Below are 23040 nucleotides of genomic sequence, written 5' to 3' on the forward strand. Positions count from 1 at the left end.
TCATGAGGACCCACCAGACTGTTTTCTACAGCAGCTGTACCATTTGACATTCCCACCAGCGCCTAGGAGTATTCCGATGTCTCTCCATCCGTGTGAATGCTTGTTATCGCCCATCTTTTAGATTACAGTCATCCTGGTGGCTATGAGGTTGCATCTCACCGTGCTATTGGCCTGCGTTTTCCAGGTAGCTAATGACGTTGGGCGTCTTTTCACATCCTGGTGGGCCATCAGTATGGGTCGTTGGAGACGTGTCTGTCCGAGTCTGTGACCCACTTCTATATTGGGTTGTTTGTCTTTCTGTCTTTGAGTTGCAGGTGTCTTTTTACTGGAGATCAGACCCTTAGCAGATATTTGGCTTGCAAACATTTCCTTCCATTCTGTGGGTTGTCTTCTCTCTTGAAATCAAATAAGTTTTAAATCTTTCCCTCAATCTTCTTTTATTCCCAGTCTTGGCTCTTTTCCTCCCTGTCTCCCCAGTGGGAAGAGGAGGGCAAATTTGTAGGAATTCCGTGTGATGTGAACAGGTGTCAGGGCTCTCTGCCCTGGACTGTCCTTGTCATTGAGCCTCTCCAAGGAGATTGCGTTTAGTCTCTGTGCGTCAGGTGCTGAGACTCAGCTGCTGTCTGCCATGGTCTGAGCCCCCCTAGGTCTGTGCAGGGCCAGGGCCCCCCCCCCCCCCGCCCCCCGCTGTGTGCTCAGACCCGCGCGTCTTATTTTTAGCTCAAGGCTCCCACCCTTACTGGAATGCACATTCCCCGGGATGGGGCCACTTTTCCAATGGCTACCAGCCAGCCCGTGGGCCCCTCCCGCTGCCCAGACACTCCTACCTCCAGGCCTTTGTTCAAGCCGGCCCCATCCATCTGGAATGTTCTTGCCCAGTCTCCCCAGCTGCAATCCATTTCTCCCCGGACTATTACCCTTTCTTCTGCCCCCATTCAGATGACTGAAACAGGGACTCGCTCGCTCCCTCATTAGACAGTGCCCTTTGGAGAACAGGTGCAGTGAAGACGAAAGCAAGGCCCTTCCAGGAATCCTGGGACGCATGGTCACTACACAAGTTGCAGGCCTCCCGTTCCTGGAGTATATTGCCGGATAGCTGTGGGCAGGTCGCCCGGCGTCCTCCTGCAGTCCTGGGCCACGAGGAAGCACCAGACCCGGTCAGAAGCAGGCCCTGGTGATTCGGACCCACCTCAGGCAGGTGCCCGGCAGGTGGTGAGAGCCACATATGTCAGTGTTTATTATTGCAGTTTTGTTCTGTTTTGTTTTTCATGCCCCTTAATTTGGGAGTTTCTTGAGCATAGGGAGTGTGTATTTTCTCTTCTCGCCAGTTTCCCAGCACTCTGACTGGCTTGGCCATGACTGATCTCAGTATGAAGTGTTTCTGTGTTTCGTTTTTGTGTCATTTTTGCAGTTGGACCGAATGTCTTCATTGGACAGGATGGGTGGAGGGCATAGGGCGGGGGAGAGCAAGAGGTCCTGAGAACCTGAAGGTGTATCCACGAATAATCCGCCAACCAACCTTTCCCTCCCTGCACACGTATGTGGCTCTTACCTTCAAGAGGGGGGTTATCTTTTCTTCCCCTGGAGTCTGAGCTAGCCCTGTGACTCACTCTGATGAACAAAACAATGCATCAGAAGCGACACCCTCAAGACAGATGCCTCTCTGCTTCCTCTTTCACTCCTTCGGAATCCAGCTGCCATGCTCGAAGAAGCCCAGACCATTTTTCTGGACGGGGAGCACATGGAGACTCCTGGAGGATGATGAGACATCGCATGGAGGGGGAGGCAGTGTGACAGCATGATTGACCCCAGTCAACACCAGGTGGAACAGGAAAATCGTTCCCAAGCCCACCAAATGATGAGCTGTAACAAACTCTTTAAGCCACTGGATTTGGGGGCTGTTTTGTCACGCAGCATGAGTGACTGCAAGAGGGGCTCTGATGTGTCTGAGAATAGGAAGGAACGACTGTGATAACAGACATGCATTGAGTGCCGGCCAGATGCCAGCCCGTGCTGACAGGCAGTGCACAGAATTCTCATTCAGTTCTCACAACAGTCCTCCTCCCCGATTTTCAGAGGCTCAGAGAGTCGCAGTCACCTGTCTAAAGACACACAGTAAATGAGGAGAGAGACAAAATTCACATCAGGTTGGTCTGACTCCAAATTCTGGACTCTTAACCGTGGCTCCATGCTGGGGGCCAGCTCGGGGAAGGGGCACGGACCCAGCGCCTGCTTCTGGGTTTATCTGGGAAAGGCCCCACTGAGGAGGTGAGCTGAGATGAACCTGGCTGGGCTTCTGTGTATCGTGGAGTCAGTGTCAGTTTGCATGCCCATGTTGTGCACAACACTCAGTCTCAGAGGAGCTGGAGGGAGGCTTGCCTTGACACTAGACAGGGTCCACTTGAGAGGCTTCTGGGCCTGCCCCTGGGCTCTGTGCCCGGGCTAGCACTTTTAAAGGCTGGCTCTGGAGTCTGGGTGACCAGAAAAGCTCTCCTAACCACACTGATATGATAAGCTTCTGGGAACTAAGCAGTGGTAAGTGAATGTCCTGGAGCCTCATTTTGCTAATCTGTAAAACAAGGGTAATAATAGACCCTAAGTCGCAAATCCTGCCGAAGAGGCCGTGATTCACAGAAGCTTTCCTGGCTTCCCTTTGAGGCCAGGACTGGACACGGTACCTGCAGAGGTCAGATTCTCATTCTCTCTGCCTTAAGTTTTGTCTTCTTTCATTCAATAACTTCTCATTAAACACCTACTATATGCCACAGATTGTGTGCCAGGTGCTGGGGCACCTTGGTGGCTTAGATGGCTAAGCGTCTGACTCTTGGTTTTGTCTTAGGTCATGATTTCGAGGTCCGTGGGTTTGAGCCCCGTGTTGGGCTCTGTGCTAACAGCGCAGAGCCTGCTTGGGATTCTCTCCCTCTCTCTCTGCCCCCCCCCCCCCTTGCTTGCTCTCTCTCTCTCTCTCTCTCTCTCAAAAATAAATTAATTAAAAATTGTTTTAATGTTTGTTTATTTTTGAGAGAGAGAGGCAGAGAGAAAGAGAGAGAGAGAGAGAGAGAGCGGAATACACAGAATCGGAAGCAGGATCCAAGCTCTAAACTGTCAGCACAGAGCCTGACGCGAGGTTTGAACCCACAAACCGCGAGATTATGACCTGAGCCGAAGTCAGATGCTTATCCAACTGAGCCACCCAGGCGCCCCTAAATAAATTAATGTTTTAAAAATATTGAATAATTCAGTGGCTCCGTTTGGCTAAGCTCCTGGTCTTGTATACAGGGGACAGAGGTATGTATAGAAATGACAACCACCAGCCAGATAGAGGCTGTGATAGAGGGAATGTCAGAGTGTTAGAGAAGAAGAAGCCAGAGCACAGGGAAGAGAAAGAAGAAACAGAACATAAAAGGAGATAGTTTTTTAGATGAGTTAAAAAAACAAATCAAAACAAAACAAAACAAAACAAAACACAGAATGTGACCATGGCAGGGTTTTGTATATTCTACAAGAAATTAATGTGAAAGAGATCCGTATCTAGTCATACTGTGGCTCAACAAAGAAAATCATGGATGCGGGGCACCTGAATGGCTCAGTCGGTTGTGTCCAACTTCAGCTCAGGTCACGATCTCAGAGTTCGTGGTTCGTGGTTTGTGAATTCGAGCCCCACATGGGGCTCTGTGCTGACAGCATGGAGCCTGCTTGGGATTCTCTGTCCCCCTCTCTCTCTCTCTGCCCCTCCCCCACATTCTCCCTCTCTCTCTCTCTCTCTCTCTCTCTCTCTCTGTCTCTGTCTCTCTCAAAATAAACCTATGGGGCGCCTGGGTGGCTCAGTTGGTTAAGCCTCTGACTTCCACCCAGCTTGTGATCTCACAGTTCGTGGGTTTAAGCCACACGTCAGGCTCTGTGCTGACAGCTCAGAGCCTGGAGCCTGCTTCAGATTCTGTGTCTCCCTCTCTCTCCGCCCCACCCCTGCTCACGCTCTGTCTCTGTCTCTATCAAAAATAGATAAACATTAGGGGCACCTGGGTGGCTCAGTTGGTTGAGCCTCCGACTTCGGCTCAGGTCATGATCTCACAGTCGGTGAGTTCGAGCCCCGTGTCAGGCTCTGTGCTGACAGCTCAGAGCCTGCTTTGGATTCTGTGTCTCCCTCTCTCTCTCTGATCCTCCCCCGTTCATGCTCTGTCTCTGTCTGTCTCAAAAATAAGTAAACATTAAAAAAAAATAAACATTAAAAAAAATTAAAAATAAACTTAAAAATTCTTTTAACATAATAAAAAAGAAAACAATGGATGAAAAACTTTATAAGTATTATACAAAAATACTAAATTTCAATGTAACAAAAATCATCAATCACATTTTGGGAAGAATAGTATTCTGTAGACATAAAATCTGCATTAGGTCTCTAGGGATGGATGAAATTCCCCTTCTGTTCAGTTTGGAGGTCTGAAGGGGTTTCTCCACCCATTTGCAGAGTTGCAAGTTACCTAATATTTGGAAAGTAAAAAAAAAAAAATAATAATAATAATAACGCAAGTGAAATAAATGGTTGCTCGTTGGTTCCCGTCAACTCTCTGCTTGGTCTGCTCCCTCCTTCCTCCCTCCCTCTGGTCTCTCTGGGTCCCTAGTTCTGTGAAAATTTGGCCAGGCTTGGCTGGCCCAGAAAAGGGGCTCAGTAAGTGGTACCCAGCATCGCTGCTGTTGTCACCCCAGGAAAGTGCAGAAAGAAAAATGTTTCTCGAGCAGGGCAAGCGATTTGGATGCAGCCTGATCCTTGGGTTTTGCAGGAGTGAAGCATCTGCTGCCTTTGAAGTCCCAGGAACTTAGCAGCCCTCCTGTCCCCAGAGGGCGTCACTCCCCTACACCAGACCTGCCAGAGCAGCGCACTTGTAGACTTGGTTTTTACCCCCTTTGTGGTCTTTACTACTTCCTCCTCTGTCTTCCTGGAGCACTCAAGGCTGAAGCTTTTCATCTTAGGTTCTCTCTTGTCAGATCATTAAAAAAGAGACTCCCCCCACCTCCCCGATTCTTAGGGAGTCTCTACCCACCAGCCTATAAGAGCCACTCATTCTGCCATTCAACAAACCAGCCAGTATTTATAGAGCGCCTACTGTGTGCCAGGCACTGTGCTCTGTGGCAACCCCTACCCTTATTCGTTAGGCTGCAGTAGGTTTGGCTTTCCTGTCAGGTCTTGCTGTGTGGCCTTGGGCAAGTTACTTAACCTCTCAGAGTCTCCGTTTCTCATCAGTGAATTGGAAAAAATAACGTCCGCCTCAGGGGTGGGATGAAATGAGGCAAACCGCTCCAAACTGTTGCACACAGGGTAGGGCCTGTGGCTGTGGTTTAAGGTGTAGGTGATCAAGTGCCAGAGACAGGGGCAGATGATTTGGATTCCAGGTCCCTGCCACATTTCCTTATGTTGTTTGCATTTGCAAATTGTTTGTTGTTCTAATTGCCAATATACTGAGAATGAAAAGCGAGGATTCTTGGCTCTCCAGACCTCAGACTGCAGAGGTAACCGAGACAAGAGTGCATTCTCCCAGACCTTTTGTTTTGCATTGACGCAAGTACACAAACACCGAAGACGATTGGCTTATTATTTCTCATTTTCCAAAAACGGATAAAGTATCTATATCGTGCAACAACCTTGCTTTTGAATTAACAATGTATTGTTTCTGTTTCCTCTCTGTGTACATATCCTATAACAAAACCCGGGCTCACGGTCGGTCAGGAGGCGCGGCAGTGCTGAAGGGGAGGGGGCGGGGATCCAGGCTCAAACCCCCTCCCTTCTCAGCCCTTCTTCCGTCTGGGCCTCACCACCTCAGGCCCTCTCCCTCTCCAGCCCAGCCCTTCTTCCGGACCACTCCTCCCCGCCCCCCTCCCCCGGCTCGCCCCAGCCTCCTCCCCAGGACCGCCTCCCCTTCCCCTCCCTAAGAACCCCTTCCCCTTCTCTCCCCGGACCCCTTCTCTGGGCCTCCAGCCCAAGTCCACCCGCTTCCCAGACCGCCTTCTCCCAGCTTCCTCCCCTAGTCTCCCAGCCCCAATTCCGGCCCTTTTCCTTCCCCCTTAGCCCCCTCAGCCACCCCAGAACCCTAGCCCCCCATCTCTCGTACCCGTTCCCCTCTGTCTCCCTGGGACCCCAGCCCCCCCCTTCTCTCGTGCCCCTCCCCTCCGCTGCCCGGCTCCTCCCCTCCCGGGACCCCAGCCCCGCTCCTCCCGTGCCCCTCCCCCGCCCCCGCTGCCCGGCCCGGCCCCTCCCCTCCCCTCCCGGGACCCCAGCACCCCCCCCTTCTCCGGTGCCCCTTCCCCTCCGTCTCCTCCGAACCCCAAACCCCCTTCTCCCGGGCCGCTCCCCTCCGCTGCCCGGCCCCTTCGCCTCCTCGGGCTGGGGGGGAGGGGGCCCACCCCGCCCCCGCCTCCTCCGGCGCCCCTCCCCCCGCCGCCCGGCCCCTCCCCTCCCGGGGCCCCCAGCCCCACCCCCACCCTCCGGGCGGGCGGGCGGGCGGCGCGGCAGGGGGCGCTGCGCGGGCCGAGGCGCGGCTGCGGGCGGGCGGGCGGCGGGAGGAGGAGGCCCGGAGGAGGCGGGGGCGGCGGCAGGCGGGGGGGCGGGGAGCCGAGCGCGAGAGGGAGGCGAGCGGCGAGACACAGGCTCCGAGGCTCCAGCGAGCGAGCGAGCGTGCGAGCGACGAGCGAGCCCGGGAGGGAGGGAGGGAGGGAGGGAGCGAGGGAGCGAGCAGCCGCGCCGCCGCCTCGCAATCCGCCGCCATCCCGCCGCCTCCGCGCCCGACCGCCGCCCGACCGCCATCGCCCGGCCCAGTCGCGCCCGCGGAACCAGACCAGGTGGGCCGGGGCGGCGGGGTGGCGGCGCGGGCCGGGGGCCGGGGGCCGGGGGCCGGGGCGGCGGTCGGGCGCTAAGATGGAGGCGGCGCGGCCCGGCGGGGCTTTGTCTCGGCGGCGGCTGGCTGACTGAGTGACAGCGGCGAGCCCGGGCCCGGCCGCCCGCCGCCCGCCGCCCGCCGCCCGCCGCCCGCCGCCCGCGAGCGCGCCGCCGCCTGGGCCCCGCCGGCCGGGGCGAGGGCCGCGGGGCCGGGCGGGGCCGGCCCGGGGGCGGCGGGCGGCCGGGCCCGGGCTCGCCATTGTTGTGCGGCGCCGCGCGGCCTGGGCAGGCGGCGGGCGGCGGGGTCGGGGCCGGCGGGGCGGGGGGGGTGGGGGGGGTCGCCGCGTCCCGGGGCCGCCTCCCGCCCGCCGGGGGCCGGCGGCCCGGAGCGCCCCGCTGGCCTGGAAGTAGCCGGGGCGGCCTTCCTGCGCCCCCCTCCCCCCGGGCCGGCCTGCAGAGGCCCCACCCCTCCCGCCCGGGAGTCCCGGGGTCGGGGCGCCCCCCCTCCCCCCCATTCCCGGGCGGGAGGTGTGGGGGGCGGCGGCGGCGGCGGGGGGCGCGGCGGTGCCCCTCCCCCTCGCCGAGTCGCCGGCCGGGGGCGCGCAGGGGGCAGGGGGCTCGCCGCCGCCGGCCGCCCTTTCGGTGCGCCAGCGACGGGGTTATTTTCGAAATACTCCATGCTCTGCTACTGAGCGCGTTTAATAATAAACAGGATGTCGCTCCTCAGGGCCTGCCAGATGGGGTTTTTTTCCTTCCTTCTTTTTCCTTTTTCCCCCCTTTCGCCGGAGTGAGGAACAGCGCTGTCGAGACCGTGGGCCTCTGGAGTGGATTTGCCCACACACAAAGCTGGAAGGCGGTTTTCTCTTTCCTCCCTCTCTCTCTCAATCCCGCGGGAGGTCCGAGCCCACCTTTCGGCGAGAAGAGGAGGTGTTTTTCGAGGGAATGGGTAGCTCGGAGGAAGTGGGGGGAAACGGGGGCTGGGGAGGCTCCCCAGACGGTGTCGTTTGCTCGATGGCTGCCAGGGAGAAGCCTTTAGAAGCCTTTGGTTTACGGGGTTGTTAAGTTGGCCCTGAGGTTTTTCTTTCTCCGCCCCCCTCCCCCCCCCCCCCCAAGATTTTCTGTGCATTTTGTGTGGCTGTGTATGCATTTATCCAGTTTGGTTTTTGGAACCAGCCGTGTGAAGTCGGAGCCTGGTTTCTCCGAATCTAACTGAGCCTTTTCGCTCTGTACACGGCGGTGTGGTGCAGAGGGCCTGGGGAGGCCCAGGCTTCGGGGTGCAGATCCTTCTGCCAGAGAAATCTAGGGTTCAGAGAGCCGTCATTGGCCTAAATTTCGCATCCTCCACCTTGTAGAGTTAGGGAGGTGGTGAAAGATCTGGAAGGGCCCGGCCCGCAGGTTAGTGCTTAGTAGTAGTTTCTGCAACTGCCATCAAGCCCTAGGATGGAATTGAGCCACCGTGATGCCACCCGTAGGGCTGACTGACCTGATGGAGCTGGTGCAGATACCACAGGTGCTGGGCTAAGGCGTGGACGGGAGAGGAATGGAAGGCACCGAACGTCTCTGGAGCACTTGGCTCATTCGGTGCTCAGCCTCTATGGGGAGACGAGGATGGGAGAGAGTAGCGTGCGGAGCTCCCAGGAACTGATGGTAGTAAGTCCGTGTCCTCGGGTCTGGGCTGCTTGCCCCCTCCCAGGCACGTTCACAGCTTTGTTTAAGGCAGACTTAGAACAGTGAGAGATGCCGAGAACAAGCAGAGGCCGGGGACTTTGGAGGATGACTGCTTTCCTTTGGGGATGGCAGACGACCACTTGGGGAGCCTGTGCCTGCTCGGGCAAGTGTCTCTCCTGGAGCCCGCATTCCGGTCTTCATCGGCTTGCCCTCGGCAAGTCTCTGAGCCGCGGCTGCTGCATCTGTGAAATGGGAATGATTATGCCTTGCCTGGAGTATCTGTTGGGGCTCTTGTGAGCCTCATATTGTTTGTACAGCAGACCGCTTCGTTCTGTGGGAGGGTGACGAGAATGTATCTTGTTCTTGTTGATTTCCCGCTTTTCTCATCCTTTCTCAGCTCCTGAACTTTTTCTCCTGTTCTCCTGGCTGATGGCGCCGTGACTTCCCCACCCCAGATTCTATCCTTAGCTAGTATTTGCGTGTCACGGCCACTACTCGGGGCCTGGAAGCAATAGAACGGCCTAGAACAGCTAGGCTGCCCCGGGGTGTTTATTAGAGACCGTAGGGAGGACTGAGGCTAATGCAAGGGAAACTGACCCCCGGTCTCGGTCGTGGGTGAGGGCCGAGACCCAGGTTATGTCTGGGCCACACCTGTAGCATGTTTGTAGACGGCCCTGGAGACGCTCTGCTTGGGCTTACTGTGCTTCTGCAGTCTCCTGGGCAGTTGTTCTGGTACATTCTGGCATTCCCCCAACCATCTTGGTTTTGTTGTGTTCTCTCTTTTTTTTTTTTTTTTTTAAAACCTCCTTGGAACCTCCTCCAGGCCCAGTGGCTGCGGGACTGAAGACATCTTAGCGGGGGCCCTGTCTTTAGTTTTCCCAGCTTCCTGCCTCTTGGCCTGTCTTTTCTATCTGATTTCATTGTGGCCAGGCTGGCCCTGCACTATTACTTAGGGAAGGAGAAGAATCTGCTGTCCTTCCCCTTAAGCTTTTGGATTACCTGTGGATTTCAGTTACCCAAGGCTTTATGGAGGGGCCATGTTTCTGCCCATTGTGGGGGCCTGCCTGCAGCGGCCTGGGTCCTTTACAGTCTCCTTCAAGCCCAAATGGGTAAAGAGCCTGGGGAAGGGAGAGCCAGAAAGCCCTGGGAGAGTAGAATTTCAGGAATGGCAAGTCAGAACTAGTTCCAGCACGGACCGGTTGCCTGGGGCCCTGCCGAGGGATTTTTGTTGTGCCCCTTCACCATCCCCCACCCCCTTTTAAATTTCAGTTCTCTTTTCTCCTGAAGGATTATTTTATTGTACTTGAAAGATTATTCTTTTCCTTTTTTTTTTTTTTTTTTTTGGCTTGCACAAAGTACTGACTCATGTTGCTAATGGCTGTGTGCTGGCTGGATGTCTCATTATGCTACCATTTAAGATTGATCATTTCTGTGTTGGTTTCTGTTTCACACCAGAATAGGCCGGGTGGGTCAGGACATGTATTTCTAAAGTTGATAATGAGGCTTCTCTACTATCAAGCGTATGTGTCTTGTTGTGGGCAGGCAGATCCTAAGTGGGGCCTGTCTACACTAGATTTTAAGGCCGTGCGCTCCCCTTGAAAAATAGTCTCCGGCAGAGAGCTGTGGGGCTTTGTGCTCTGAATCTTGAGTTCGGTCAGGGGTAACCAGACTGCTTTTCAAGTCGTAACTCAAGTTTCTTAAGAAAGTCTCGTTTTTTTCTGGGCCTTGTGTGGACTTGGGAACCTTTGGTCTGTCATTTGGACGGAGAAATAAAGCTTGTGGTGCTCAGGACGGATGAGAAAGACCGAGAGCTTTCTGGTGGACGGAAATTGTGGATGACAAGCTTTTAGGCTTCAAAGGTGCCGTTTGGACCAGGCCGCCTCACCTGGGAGCTCCAAGACCCCGGCTCCGTTGTCGGATCTGTGTCACCGACCGTGTCTGTGGCTGGCGTGTGCGAAGCCTCGGCCCCGGGGAGAGAGGCTTGCTCTGGTGACTTGAGCCAGAAGTCCGGGTTGAGTGTTGCTGTTAGCTGTACTTGTTGATTTTGTTTTTTGTCCCCCGCCCCGTGTGGCCTGAGCTGAGGGCTGGGTTGCTTCTGTATGATGCCGGCAGCCGCACTGGTTTGTAGAGCTCTCTGCCTGCAGCGGGAGCGGTCTGTGGGCAGAGTGAGGTCTATCTTGGGTTGCTGGCGGCCCTTCACGTTCCCTCTGAGAGCACGTTCTTCTCCCACCTCTGCAGCTGGTTTTGGAGCTCTGGATCCTTTCTGCCTCTCAGCCTCTTTCCTCTCGGTGGCGGTGTGGCGAGGCAGTATGTATGTAGCGCCTTTAAGAGTCACTGTCCTGCACCAGCTACTCCTTGAGCGGGTACTGTTTGCCAGGCGTTGTGCAAGGCCCTAGGAGTACATTTTTCCCTATTCATAAGAATAACGTCTTTATTAAAGAAAAAAAAGGGAAATACTAAAAGAATAAAGAAAAAAATACAAAACATCTCTAAGCTCACCATACGGAGAGAACTACAGACAAGACTGGTGTATTTTTTTCCTTGGCTTACGTATTTGTTTTTTCCAAGTTAGGAAAATACTATATACGCTGTTCACAATTTATAGTTCTTGGTTTTTTTGTTTTTTTTTTTTAATTTTTTTTTCAACGTTTATTTATTTTTGGGACAGAGAGAGACAGAGCATGAACGGGGGAGGGGCAGAGAGAGAGGGAGACACAGAATCGGAAACAGGCTCCAGGCTCTGAGCCGTCAGCCCAGAGCCCGACGCGGGGCTCGAACTCCCGGACCGCGAGATCGTGACCTGGCTGAAGTCGGACACCTAACCAACGGCGCCACCCAGGCGCCCCAGTTCTTGGTTTTTTTAATGGTTATATTTATTTTTTGAAAGAGCACAGATGGGGGAGGGGCCGTGAGAGGGGGACAGAGGCTCTGCGCTGAGAGCCGTGAGCTCGAGGTGGGGCTCGAACTCGTGAACCGCGAGATCATGACCAGAGCCGAAGTCAGACACTCAACCGACTGAGCTGCCCAGGTGCCCCCATGGTTTATAGTTCTTACCGTTAGAGTATATTTTCTTAACTTCTCGAGAACATATTTTTATTTCATTTTATGTTTTTAATTTTTTAAAGTTTATTTATTTTGAGAGAGAGAGAGTGCGTGCATGCACAAGTAGGGGAGGAACAGAGAAAGAGGGAGAGACAGAATCCCAAGCAGGCTCCACACTGTCAGCACAGAGCCTGATGCAGGGCTCGAACCCACAAACCGTGGGATCGTGACCTGAGCCGAAACCAAGAGTCGGACGCCTAACTGACCGAACCACCCAGGCGCCCCTACTTTATTTTATTTTTTTTAAGTAAGCTCTCTGCCCGACACGGGGCTTGAACTCACAACCCTGAGATCAAGAGTTGCACGCTTCACTGACTGAGCCAACTAGGCCCCCGGAAAACGTTTTAGTAACTGTGTAATTGCTTTATATGGATTTGCCATGATTTTTTTTTAATTCTGTTGTTAGACATTTAAGTTGTCGTTACCCATTTTTCCTTCACGTAAACAAAATTTGAGGGCACATCCTCCCGTGTAAATCTTGGTGTATGTTGCTCATGATTTCCCATAAGTGGCATTTCCTAGCCAGAGAGAATGCAGGCTCCTTCTTCAGTTCTGTTTTCTCCTTTAGCCCTTGTCCCTTTTGACTCCCAAGGTGGCTTCCTGCCTGAGCCACCAAGTTCTGGGTGTCTCGGACCTGGCCGTTTCAGTCCTGGCTAAGCTGTCTGATGAGTGAAGTTTGGGGTTTTAATCCATCTACTGGGTTGAGTCTGAACCAAGTGTCTTGACTTCAGCATTTACCAGTCTGAGGCCACATGGCTGTTGGTGCCACGTTTGTGTTCCTTGGGAGCTTGTCCAGTGGGGAGAAAGCGAGCCCCCTCCTTAAAGAGGCCTCCGGACCTCTCAACCCGATTGTGTCATCATCTCCCTTGATTCTTTCCTTTTCTCCGTTGCTGTTCTCTGTAGTTCTTTTCACAACTTTAAATACACTTTCTTAAACAGTTATTTTATTGTGAAATATACGTAAGGCTTGTCATTTTAGCCATTTCTAAGTGTACGATCAGTGGCGTTAAGTACATTTACAGTGTTGTGTAACCGCCACCCCCCTCCAGAAAGTTGTCACCTTCCCAAACCGAAACTCTGTGCCCGTCAAACACTGACTCCTCACTTCCCGTCCCTCAGCCCCTGGCAGCGACCGTCTGCTTTATGTCTCTCTGAGAGGAATCATACACTATTGGCCCTTTTGTGTCTGACTTCATGCTTTCAGGGTTTGCCCAGGCTGTGGCGGGTGTTCGAACTCCGTTCCTCTTGGTGGCCGAATAGTATTCCATATTCTGTTTATATATCACATTTTGTTTACCCCTTCATCTGTCAGTGATGACAGCTTTTGAGTGCGGTTTTGCTCTTTATTGACGGGTACGTTTTCCCCAGTGGGGTGAGTGAGGGAGGGGGGGCCAGGAAGCAGCATTCTGTTTCCTGTTTGCTGTGCTCTGTGTCTGACACAGGGAGGGGGCTCAGGTGCGGAAGCAGTGGAGCTGCAGATGAGGTGCGTGGGAGTCAAGGCCATCCCAGCCTGGGTGTGGGGTGGTCAGGGAAGACCTTCTGGAAACTACAGCAGACTTGAAATCAGCACCTGACCAAGAGCATGTGATCTTGATATCAGGGTTGTGAGTTTGAGCCCCATGTTGGGTGTAGAGATTGCTTTAAGAAAAAAAAAAAAAATTCTTAAAAAGAACCAGGCACCTGTTGAAAACAGTATGCCAAGCCCCCTGGAGCATTAAAAATGTGTTTCTAAGTTGGAATCAGAACCGTGTGAGCCACGGTAGAAAACTTGCCGGTCAGCTTGCTTTGCAGAACGCGAGAGCCCTTTGGACGGGAACCTGGTAGGCGAGTGCTTTGCTGTGGCTGGTGGCCAGCCCGGGGGAGGGCAGACAGGACTTCGGAAGCGCGAGTCGACTTCTCCCACCGGGGCTTCGAGATCATCTCTTTGTGTAGAAGGGTGGGGTGCGTTGCCGCAGGACCAACGGGGAAAAGGAGGTCATCCCCGGCAGTCTTTCCACTCTCTCCACGGCTCCTTTGTGTCTTCCAGCGCTTTTTTCGGCAGGTGTTGTTTACATACAGTTCAGAGCTTAAAGAACTGCTCTGTTTCAGGCGCTACAGAAACATAGGCCTGTCTGGGAGCGGTGCTGCCTGGCCGACCTGCCGGGGGGAGTGAATGGGCTGAGTGTTCAGAAATAGCTGGGGACAGTGGAAACGTTGTCCTAAGGCAGAAAGTGGAATTTTTTTTTTTTCCCTGATAGAAAATTAATTACAAAAGTATACACACTCATTAAGAAAGAGAAAAAGCAAGTGTATGAGGGAAAATGAAAGCTCTTTCCTCTAGCTTTCCAGGCAGTAACTACTGTTTACAGCTCAGTGTGTTTATCCTCCCAGACTCGACTCTTTTTTTTTTTTTTTTTTAAGTTTATTTATTTTGAGGGCGGGGGGGAAGGGCGGAGAGAGAGCGTGCGAGTGCTCTCCAGAGGATTCCAAGCAGGCTCCGCACTGTCAGCGGGAGATCGTGACCTGAGCCGAAACCCAGAGCGGGCCGCTTAACCCACTGAGCCAGCCACCCAGGCGCCCCCCACAACATGCATTCTTAAACACATCAAGAGCATGTTTTCATATTAATGCGTACCCGTGTGTTACGCTTCTAACATTTTTAAAATAATACTTCTGAAGCTTTTAAAAAATCTACAAGCGTATGAAGAAAAACAAAAACAGCTAGTAATTCCACGACTCAGATATTTCCAGTTGACTTTTTTCAAGAAAACAGTCAGGAAAAGTTAAGCTGTATTAAAAGTGTAAGCGCTCTTCCCCAGTCTCTCTGTAGAGAAACCACCGTGAGAAGTTTGTCATTCCTTCCAGAAAAAAATTGTGCACATGTATGCCACGACAGTCCGTACGGATGGATTACGTCGTCTGTTTTAGCAATGCAGAGGATGTTTTGTGCATACACTTGGTTTAATCTGTTTCCCATTGGTGGACATTGGGGCTGTTTCTGACTTTTGGATATTGCACAGTTTTGGTAAAATTCTGCCAGTTTTCTCTTGAGAAATGTATAACTTGTACATAATTGCATGTGTTTCTGTAGTGTGGACCGTTCGAGATGAATAGCATTTTGGAAAGAATTCTGCTAAATTCCTCTTCAAAAAACTTTGTGTCGGGGGCACCTGGGAGGCTCAGTGGGTTAAGCATACGACTTCAGCTCAGGTCATGATCTCGCGGTTCGTGGGTTCAAGCCCCGCATCGGGCTCTGTGCTGACAGCTCAGAGCCTGGAGCCTGCTTCGGATTCTGTGCCTCTTTCTCTCTGCCCCTACCCCACTCACACTTTCTCTCTCCCTCTCTCTCTCAAAAATAAGAATAAGTTTAAACCCGACTTCGTGCCCATTTGTAAATAATAGTATAAATCTGAGAGCGGGTGTTTCTGGACTGTGGACTTTACTAACCCTATAGCCTTTAACTTGTCATTTTGGATGAATGAGCACGGTTTCCCAAATCAAAAGCAGTCACCGTTTCGGACTTGCTCTAGTAGTCAGTGTCGAATCTTAGGGTTTTTTTTATGGAAGCAGTATTCACTGTGGTCTTCTGGTGCTGGAGTGGTGCCCTGGGCACCTCACTGGGGGAAGGTCAGGGTGGGAACCAGAAGGAGGTTGTGGAGAGAGGCACAGGTAGCCTCCTGGCACAGATGTTTTCTTCCAGCCTTTACACACTGGAGCCTAGCCTCTCTGGAGATTTCTGAGGCTCCCATTTTGCAGCCCTTGGTGGTTTTGTTGCTGTTAATATTTCTTACTGTGGAGCTTATTTGGAGGCCAGCTCTCCGTTGCATTTCCTGATGATGGCTCTTAGGCAGATCCGCTCAACCGCTTGGCTTCAGGGCCCACGTCTCTCTCCCTTCTAGCTATTCAAGGAAATCACACTTCCTGGGCGAAGTGACTGCAGAAAGGAAGCCCCTGGAAGTGCCTGGATGGTATTTCATCAGGCGGGGTTGGGAAGGATTTGTGCTTGTACCCAGGGGAGGTACCCTTTGGGATTATACTGCTCCTGCCCTTGAGGGCTGTTATTGTTAGCTTGAACTGGAAGCAGTCGCTGGCAGAGTTGGGAATGCCTTGCCCTCTCCTCTGCTCCCTTTCCTGATGGAGAGTAGCCCTCGGCTTTGAGCTCCACTGGCTTCATATCCAAGTTCGTCCATCCACTTGTGAGCCGGGTGATTGAAGGTTATTTAATCTTTTTGGAGTCTCTGTTCTTGTCTGCAAAACGGGGGGGGGGGGGGGGGGGGAGGGGGAGTAACGCCATCCTCCTGGAGGGGGGAGGGATTCAGTGGGTCCTGTACCAAAGTGTGTAGAAGGTACCAGGCAGGAGGCAAGCAGGCTCGCAGTAAACAGTAGCTATTAATGGTTCCTGGATACAGCACTAGTCAAGGGCCTGGGGGTTTGGAGTAGGCAGGCGTATACACTTGGGGCTCATTTGTTTACTAGATGTGGCTGTTTCTAATAGTGTGCTAAGTCCTGTGCTACGTGCAGAAGATTTAGACCCAAATCAGATAGCCCCTGTCTTCACCTCCAGGAGCTCAGACACCTTAAGCAGGGGCCTCCCCGAGGGGCGGGTGCATCGGAGCACTTTCTGCCATACTTGTCTTCGTTCAAGGTAAGTACTGGCATCTGGTCACTTGCTGGCGCCCTGTGCTGTTGCAGGTAAATGTCTTGCTAGGAATAAAGATAGGTGCACTCAGGCAGTTCACGGGTGCAAGGGAGGCCCTGCAGCTTGCTGGGCTACGACCTGTCTCGGCATCAGGCAAACGGGAGTGTTCGTTTCCATCATTTCCATCTACTTGCTGGAGGACCTTGAACAAGTGCCATTCATCCCTTCGAGCCTCCGTTTCCTGCCAGATGGGGATGAAACCTGTCGTACGGTGTTGCGGTGACCACGGCACCTACTCAGCTCAAACGGTGTAAGGTGTTGATTCTGTATTGCTCAGTTTACCCAGACCTTAAAAACAATGTATCAGTAATGACACAGGCTTGTTACAAAAATGCCCAAACGCTTTAGAAGTGCCCAAAGTAGAAAATGAGTCACTTCTTCCCGCCCACTATTCTGCTTTCAGATGAGATAGGGCGCGTTCGGGGTGGGATGGCCATGGACCGCCGTCCCTTTTTCAGATCAGTTGATGAGTGCTGTCTTGAGAGCAATTTTGTTTTCCACTAATGGGAATGCTTTATGCATATGAATTCTAAATCGGAAGTGACCACTGGAAAATAGGAGCTAATAGGTGCTTATAGGTATATCTTAATAGAAACAAAGATAAATAAAAGACATTTTATATGTGGTTTCCATATAGGCTGTATATTTAATGTATATGTTAAATGTATAATTGGCTGTGTTATAGATTTAGATAATATTTCCTATAATATATATTTATATAATCTATATATTATCATGGGGGTCCTTTCTTGTTCTCTTAAGGAATAAAACAAAAGGCCCTTGTAGTTCCTTGTACCCCGGGTGAGTCATGACGCCGTGCCGGTCATACTGAGCAGCGGCAAGAGGAGATGTAATGAGCCAGTGTGGCCCTGCAGAGGTCTTGCGGTTGTGCGATTCGGTGTTGACACGGGGAGTGGGGAACAAGGTGGGCCGTGTGGTCTGTGGTGTGAACTTGTTAGGGTGGAGGGCAGCACACACGGCCTGTGGTAGTTCAGGGATGGTGGCGGAGACGATGGAGCGGGGAGGGGGCCCGGGATTTGTGAGAATAGAGCTCCATCGGTGGGGGTGACGTCTCTAAGACCTGTTACGAATGATAAGTGAGTGGAGGTGGTGTGTCAGCCGTGGGCGCACATGTTCCTTTTGACCTGTGACTGGCTTGGCGCGCCTGTGAGAGCCCCTGGGGACACTTGGCCCTTATTTTTGGGTTCTTCCTTTTTGTTACTTCAGACCTGGTCTTGCCCGATTGGAGGCCCAGTGGCTGTAATCATCCTGGGTTTCCTGTGGTGTCTGAGGCTTGGGGAATAAATAGCCTGTGGGTTCCGGGGCTCTAGTGCTCTGGGCTTTGTTGGAGATCATTTAAACCAACTGAGCCCTTTTAGCACCCCCCCCCCCGCCCCCGCCTTCAGCATATTTGGGTTTGTTAATTTATTTTCTTCAAAGAGAAGGTGGATTTGCAGGGGCTGAGTTGTTGATGAAACGTCTCTGCGTAAGCACACCCCCTAGTGTGTGCGGCTCGCCTCTGGGTCGACATGAGTTGCTGAGTGACAGAACACAAAACGGGGTGACCTGGGCCTGTTCTTCCTTCACCTGTGGCCTCCACGTGGGGGTGATAGTTAGGACACCCACCTCTACGGTGGTTAGCAGGGTCCTCTGTGCAGTTGTGACCGCGATTGAGGCAGCCTGGTGAAGTATTTCCTCGCCGGATTAAAGGGCGCATCACCTCCGGGTGGCATGGCTTGTTGCTAGGGAGTCTCCTTTGGGGCTTGTCAGGAGGCCACTGCTGCCTCCCCCCTGCCTCCTCAGGGTGCAGCCACGAGAGTGCCACCGTTGGAGGAGGGCTGCAAGATGGGGTCTTCGTTTTGTTGCAAGTGGGGCGCGTTCTGCAGCCCTCAGGGCGCCCCTGCCAGAGGGCATCTGTCTCCCGTGAGGTTCACCTGGGGAAGGGTCTGGAGTCCGCAGCGCGGGGCCGGGTTACAGCTCTCATCTGCTGCCTCTCAGCTCCTTGGGCGCAAACTAGAAACCTGCTCCGTGGAAATGTCAGATGGTCCGCAAGTGTCGGCCCGAGTGCGTATAGGTGTGTGGACTGCGATGTCGGCTGTAGCATTATTTGTCATAGCACACAGCTGGAAGTCGTTTATGTGTCTGTCTGTAGGGCAGTGGGGAAAGGCACAGCTACACCGTGAAATACGATTAGGCATTCAAACGATGAGCTAGATCTGTATGTGTTTTCTTGGAAAGATGACCCCAGTGTACTAAGAGAGTGAGCTACAGCATAATATGGAAACTTGCCACGTTGGTGGGCTGAAACTCGAAGACCACGGGTCGCTGCTAGGTTTGCTCGAGCTGAGAAGAAACGGTATGGAGGACGTCCACCACGTTAGTGAGTTGGATTGACTTGTCGTGTTATTTGCATTTGTTACACTGGATGCGGGGTAGTAACACGTACCGGTTGCGAAGGCGCGTACAAGCGTAACAGACATGCGTGCTTGTGGGTGGTCAGGGCCAGGACTGGGCAGCTCGCGCATTACTGGCTCTTTTCCGGCAACAGCTTCGCCCAGGGTCACTATTTTGTTCAGCCTCGTCCCGAGTGCCCCGGCTCCTGGTGTTGGGGCCCTGACGGTTCACAGGAATCCACCTGATTCAGTCATGTGTCTCTGTTCATGGCCCTTGGAAACCGCTTTGTTGATCTGGTTAGAAAGAACAATCCGATTCAAATGCCGTCTCGGTTTCTGTTCTCTGCTCAATCAGACCTTACAATATAGAACATGGATTGTGGTGGCATTTGCAAAGTGCTTCTCACTTGCTAATTTACCATTAACGGGAGGTAGAAAAGGAAGGAGAAACTGAAATAAAGGTGTATGTCTTACGTATTTCTTTTTTTTTGCCAGGTCTGTGGTAAGTTTTTCTTTTTCTTGTTTCTTTTTTTTTCACTGTTCATTTATTTTGAGAGAGAGAGAGAGAGAGAGCACTTGAAAGAGTGTTCATGGGGAAGGGGCAAAGGGAGAGGGAGAGAATCCCAAGCAGGCTCTGTGCTGGATCTCATGAACTCTGAGATCATGACCTGAGCCGAAATCGAGAGTCAGATGCTCAGCAGACTGAGCCACCCATGCACCCAGTCCTTGGTGAGTTTTGACCCTGGAGAGGGAGGCCTGTGTGTGGCATGTCTCCAGCTGTAAATTGAAATTGTCTTTTTTTTTTTTTTTTCTCTCAGTAAATTAACCGTATGTTCAAAAGGTGAGGTTGGCTGGGAACTCTGCAGACTGCATAGGGATTTCTAGCAGACTCTTCTGCAGGCTTCAGCCCGTTCCTGTGTGCGTGTGAGCTGGGTGTGTAGTGACTGACCCCATGGCCCATGAAGAAAGGAGCCATACAGAGTTTAAGTTGGTCAGGAGTGATGACAGGGTCCCTGGAACCATTCAGGTACTGTGGCTTAGAGACTCAAGACAGACCCCTGTAGGGGCACCTGGGTGGTTCCGTCGGTTAAGCGTCCTTCCGACTCATGGTTCCTGAGTTTGAGCCCCGATTTGGATTCTGTGTCTCCGTCTCTCTCCGTCCTCCCCACCCCCCCACCCTCCCACTTGCTGGCACACCCGCTGGAGCCACAGGACTCTTGTTAGAGCCCCTCACCTGACGTGGTGCCTCCTCAGACCCCACCCCAGCCCACATTTGACCTAGACACTCACCACGGCCCCAGGAGCACTGGGAGAGCTGGGGGGTACTGTGGGCATTTTATTCTGGTGGCCACGTGGTCATTCTCTGGTGCCCACATGGGTCCATGCTTCAGAGCAGACCTGAATGTCAGACTGAGCTGGGTTTAGGCTCAGGTTTTGCAACGTCCTAACTTGTTGATAGTGACCTTGGGCCACTCTTAACCTCACAGACTTGGTGTCCTGTCTGTGAAATGAGGTACAAATAACTGTTTCTCAGTGGTTTATCTGTTTTATTTCTTGGTTCAAAGAACTGTTTTTAATTCCATTTTATTCCAATGTATTCAGTTACATTCATTTAATTATTTTCGGTTCATTTTTCTTCATTGTTTCTGCTTTCCTTTGCATTCCATTGTGTCTTTTTCTGACTTCTAGAATTGGATGCTTAATTTAATCTCGTTCTTTTCGCTTGGAAATTTAAAGTTTTTTTGGGCACCTGGGTGGCCCAGTTGGTTAAGTGTCCGACCTCGGCTCAGGTCATGATCTCGCGGTTTGTGAGTTCGAGCCCCGCGTCGGGCTCTGTGCTGACAGCTCGGGGCCTGGAGCCTGCTTTGGATTCTGTGTCTCTCCATCTCTTGGCCCTTCCTCTGCTCATGCTCTGTGTTTCTCTGTCTCTCAATAATAAATAGACAAAAATTAAAAAAAAAAAAAGGAAATTTGAAGTTTTTAGATTATTAAATTTCCTTTGAGTATAAATTTGTTTTAAAAGTTTTGATAGTATAGTGTTCTCTCCTCTGTTTGTGGTTTTCTAGGGATTCTGCATCTATGGTTTTGAATTTCCCTTTGATTCAGAATTTTTTGAGAGTGTTTTAAGTTTTCCAACCGGTAGTGTTATTTTTTTACTTCTGCTTTCATTATGTCTTCTTTTATTGCACTGTGGTCAGAGAGTTTTGCTCTTCAGAATTTGGGTTTTCCTTAAAGTTTCATATGTAGTAATTTCTTTCTTTCTTTCTTTTTTTTTTTTAAGACTTTATTTTTAAGTAATCTCTGCCCCCCAACGTGGGGCTTGAACTTACAACCCAGAGACCAAGAGTTGTGCGCTTCATCGACCTGGTGAGGCAGATGGCGTGTAGTCCCTTTCTGAACATGTTGGCTGATCTACCTTAATCAGACCATCTGTGATCTTCCCTCTTTTGAGTGGGCTTTATCCACCAAGGTGCAGAGATTTTTTTCCCCAGTGTTTTCTATTTAACAATGATTTTTTTCAACGACTTTTTTTTTTTCGTTTTGAAGTTACTCTGCATATATAGGTTTGCGCCAGTTGTGTTTTCGTTACGGGTTGCCTCCTGATGCTTATAAAATGACTCTGTTCTGCTTCTTTTTTGTACGTGCTTTCATTCAGCGTGATATCTGTGAGTTTCATCAGTGTGGTTTGTGTGTGACAGTTTATTCATTCCCATTGTTGAATAGCATTCCATTATGTGGGTATGATATTTATTTGTTCTAGTGGTGATAGACTTTTAGCTTCCGTTAGTTTCCATTTTGAGCTATTCCCGAATGATGCTGCCGTGCACCTTCAAACAAATATCCCTGGACGTGTGTGCGAACTTGTTCTGTTGGGTACGTACCCAGAAATGGGAAGGTTGGGTCGCAGGGTCGGCATATGTGTGGCTTTAACGGACGGCTGCCAGTTTTCCAGTGATTTTACCAACGGGCACGTCCACTGGCAGTGCGGGGCAGCTGTCCTGGCCACGCATATCACCAGCGCTTGGCCTTGTGAAGATGTCCGTTCTCCCGAATTTGAACTCTGGGTTCCATGTGATTTCGGTAAAAATCCCAGCAGGCTTTCTTTTATTGTTGTTGTTTTGTTTGGAAATTGACAAACTGAGTCTGAAAATGTGGAGAGCCAAGAATAAAGCAGTCTTGAAGAATAGCAAAGCTGAAGGACTTATCCTACCAGATGTCAAGACTTTATAAAAGCTGCAGTAATTAGGGCAGCACAGTGTTGTCAGCAGGATAGACAATAGGCTGTTAGAAGAGAGATCTTGAAACAGACTTCACAGAAGTCCGTTTACGACAAGGGTGCCTCATGACAAAGGGAAAAGATGGCCTTTTCAAAAAAGGTACTGGGAAAATGAATCTTCTGCCTCAAATCATATCCAGAATCAGGTTTACATAGAGCATAGAGCTGACCATGAAAGATGAGACAGTAAAGCTTCTAGAAGAAAACAGGAGAATATCTTTCCGATTTCAGGTAAGACAAAATTCCTTACGTGGGAAAGCACACCAGAACGGATACATTGGTTGGTAAATTGAATGACAATAAAACTTGAATCTTCTCCTTTCTTGCACATGCTCAGTAAAATGCAGCAAATGCTGTTTTCAGATTGCACAGATACATTAGGTAGTTGTGAGCTCTGTTTACCTCCTGGAACCCTCCCCATCTTCTTGCCTGTCGTGCAGTGGCCATCTTGGGCTTCCTTTGCATGTCATCCTGGGACCTTGTCCCTCTGTGCTGGATCCCTTGTTTCCTGGATCCCATGTGTGTACCAGTCGGGTAATTTGAACATCAAGTAATTGCAACTATCTTAAGCTGCCTTGAACCACGAGGACGTTATTGACAGAGGAACCAGCTATGTTAATTGTCTGGGTGGGTCATGAACCCATGCTGAGCCGCTGAGCCAACAGCCCAGCCCAGCCAGGGGAATGGGCTTCTAGACCCTGCATACCACCCCACCACCCCCCCCCCCCCCCCCCCCCCCCCCGCAGCAGGGTGTGGGTCAGCCCCCTCAGGCTGGGGAAGGACGGGATCACTTTTCCTCTAGGAAAGAGGAAGGGAGAATTAGCATCTGTAACATTTGCTTCTGTGTTGGATTCCTCTCTCGTTTGTTAGAGTATATTCCTCTGGAACTTTCTATGAAGGTATATGTTTTGAGTCCTCATGTGAGTCTGAAAGTACCTTTTTCTATGCCCATATTTGATTTGGTCAGCTGAGTATTGGATTCTAGGTTGAAAATCCTTTTCCAGGGAGGGGAACGATGTGGATGAGAAATGCAGACACACATCATTGTTGT

The 23040-nt window shown here is 51.6% G+C and overlaps 1 protein-coding gene across 9 annotated transcripts in view; it reads left to right on the forward strand.

Annotated features, from left to right (window-relative positions):
- The first annotated feature begins 6743 nt into the window (after positions 1-6743).
- The window catches only part of PRRC2B (proline rich coiled-coil 2B), a 90495-nt gene continuing 74198 nt past the window's right edge, over positions 6744-23040 (forward strand). For 7 of the 9 annotated variants that reach the window (XM_047830968.1, XM_047830973.1, XM_047830970.1 and 4 more), the window contains exon 1: positions 6745-6834. The gene's annotated coding sequence lies outside the window, so the exon portion shown is untranslated. Of the gene's footprint in view, positions 6835-23040 lie in introns of all 9 variants that reach the window. The other 2 variants (XM_047830977.1, XM_047830969.1) reach the window with 2 other exon arrangements.

Source organism: Prionailurus viverrinus, chromosome D4, assembly GCF_022837055.1.
Source record: "Prionailurus viverrinus isolate Anna chromosome D4, UM_Priviv_1.0, whole genome shotgun sequence".
Taxonomy (NCBI): Eukaryota; Metazoa; Chordata; class Mammalia; order Carnivora; family Felidae; genus Prionailurus; species Prionailurus viverrinus.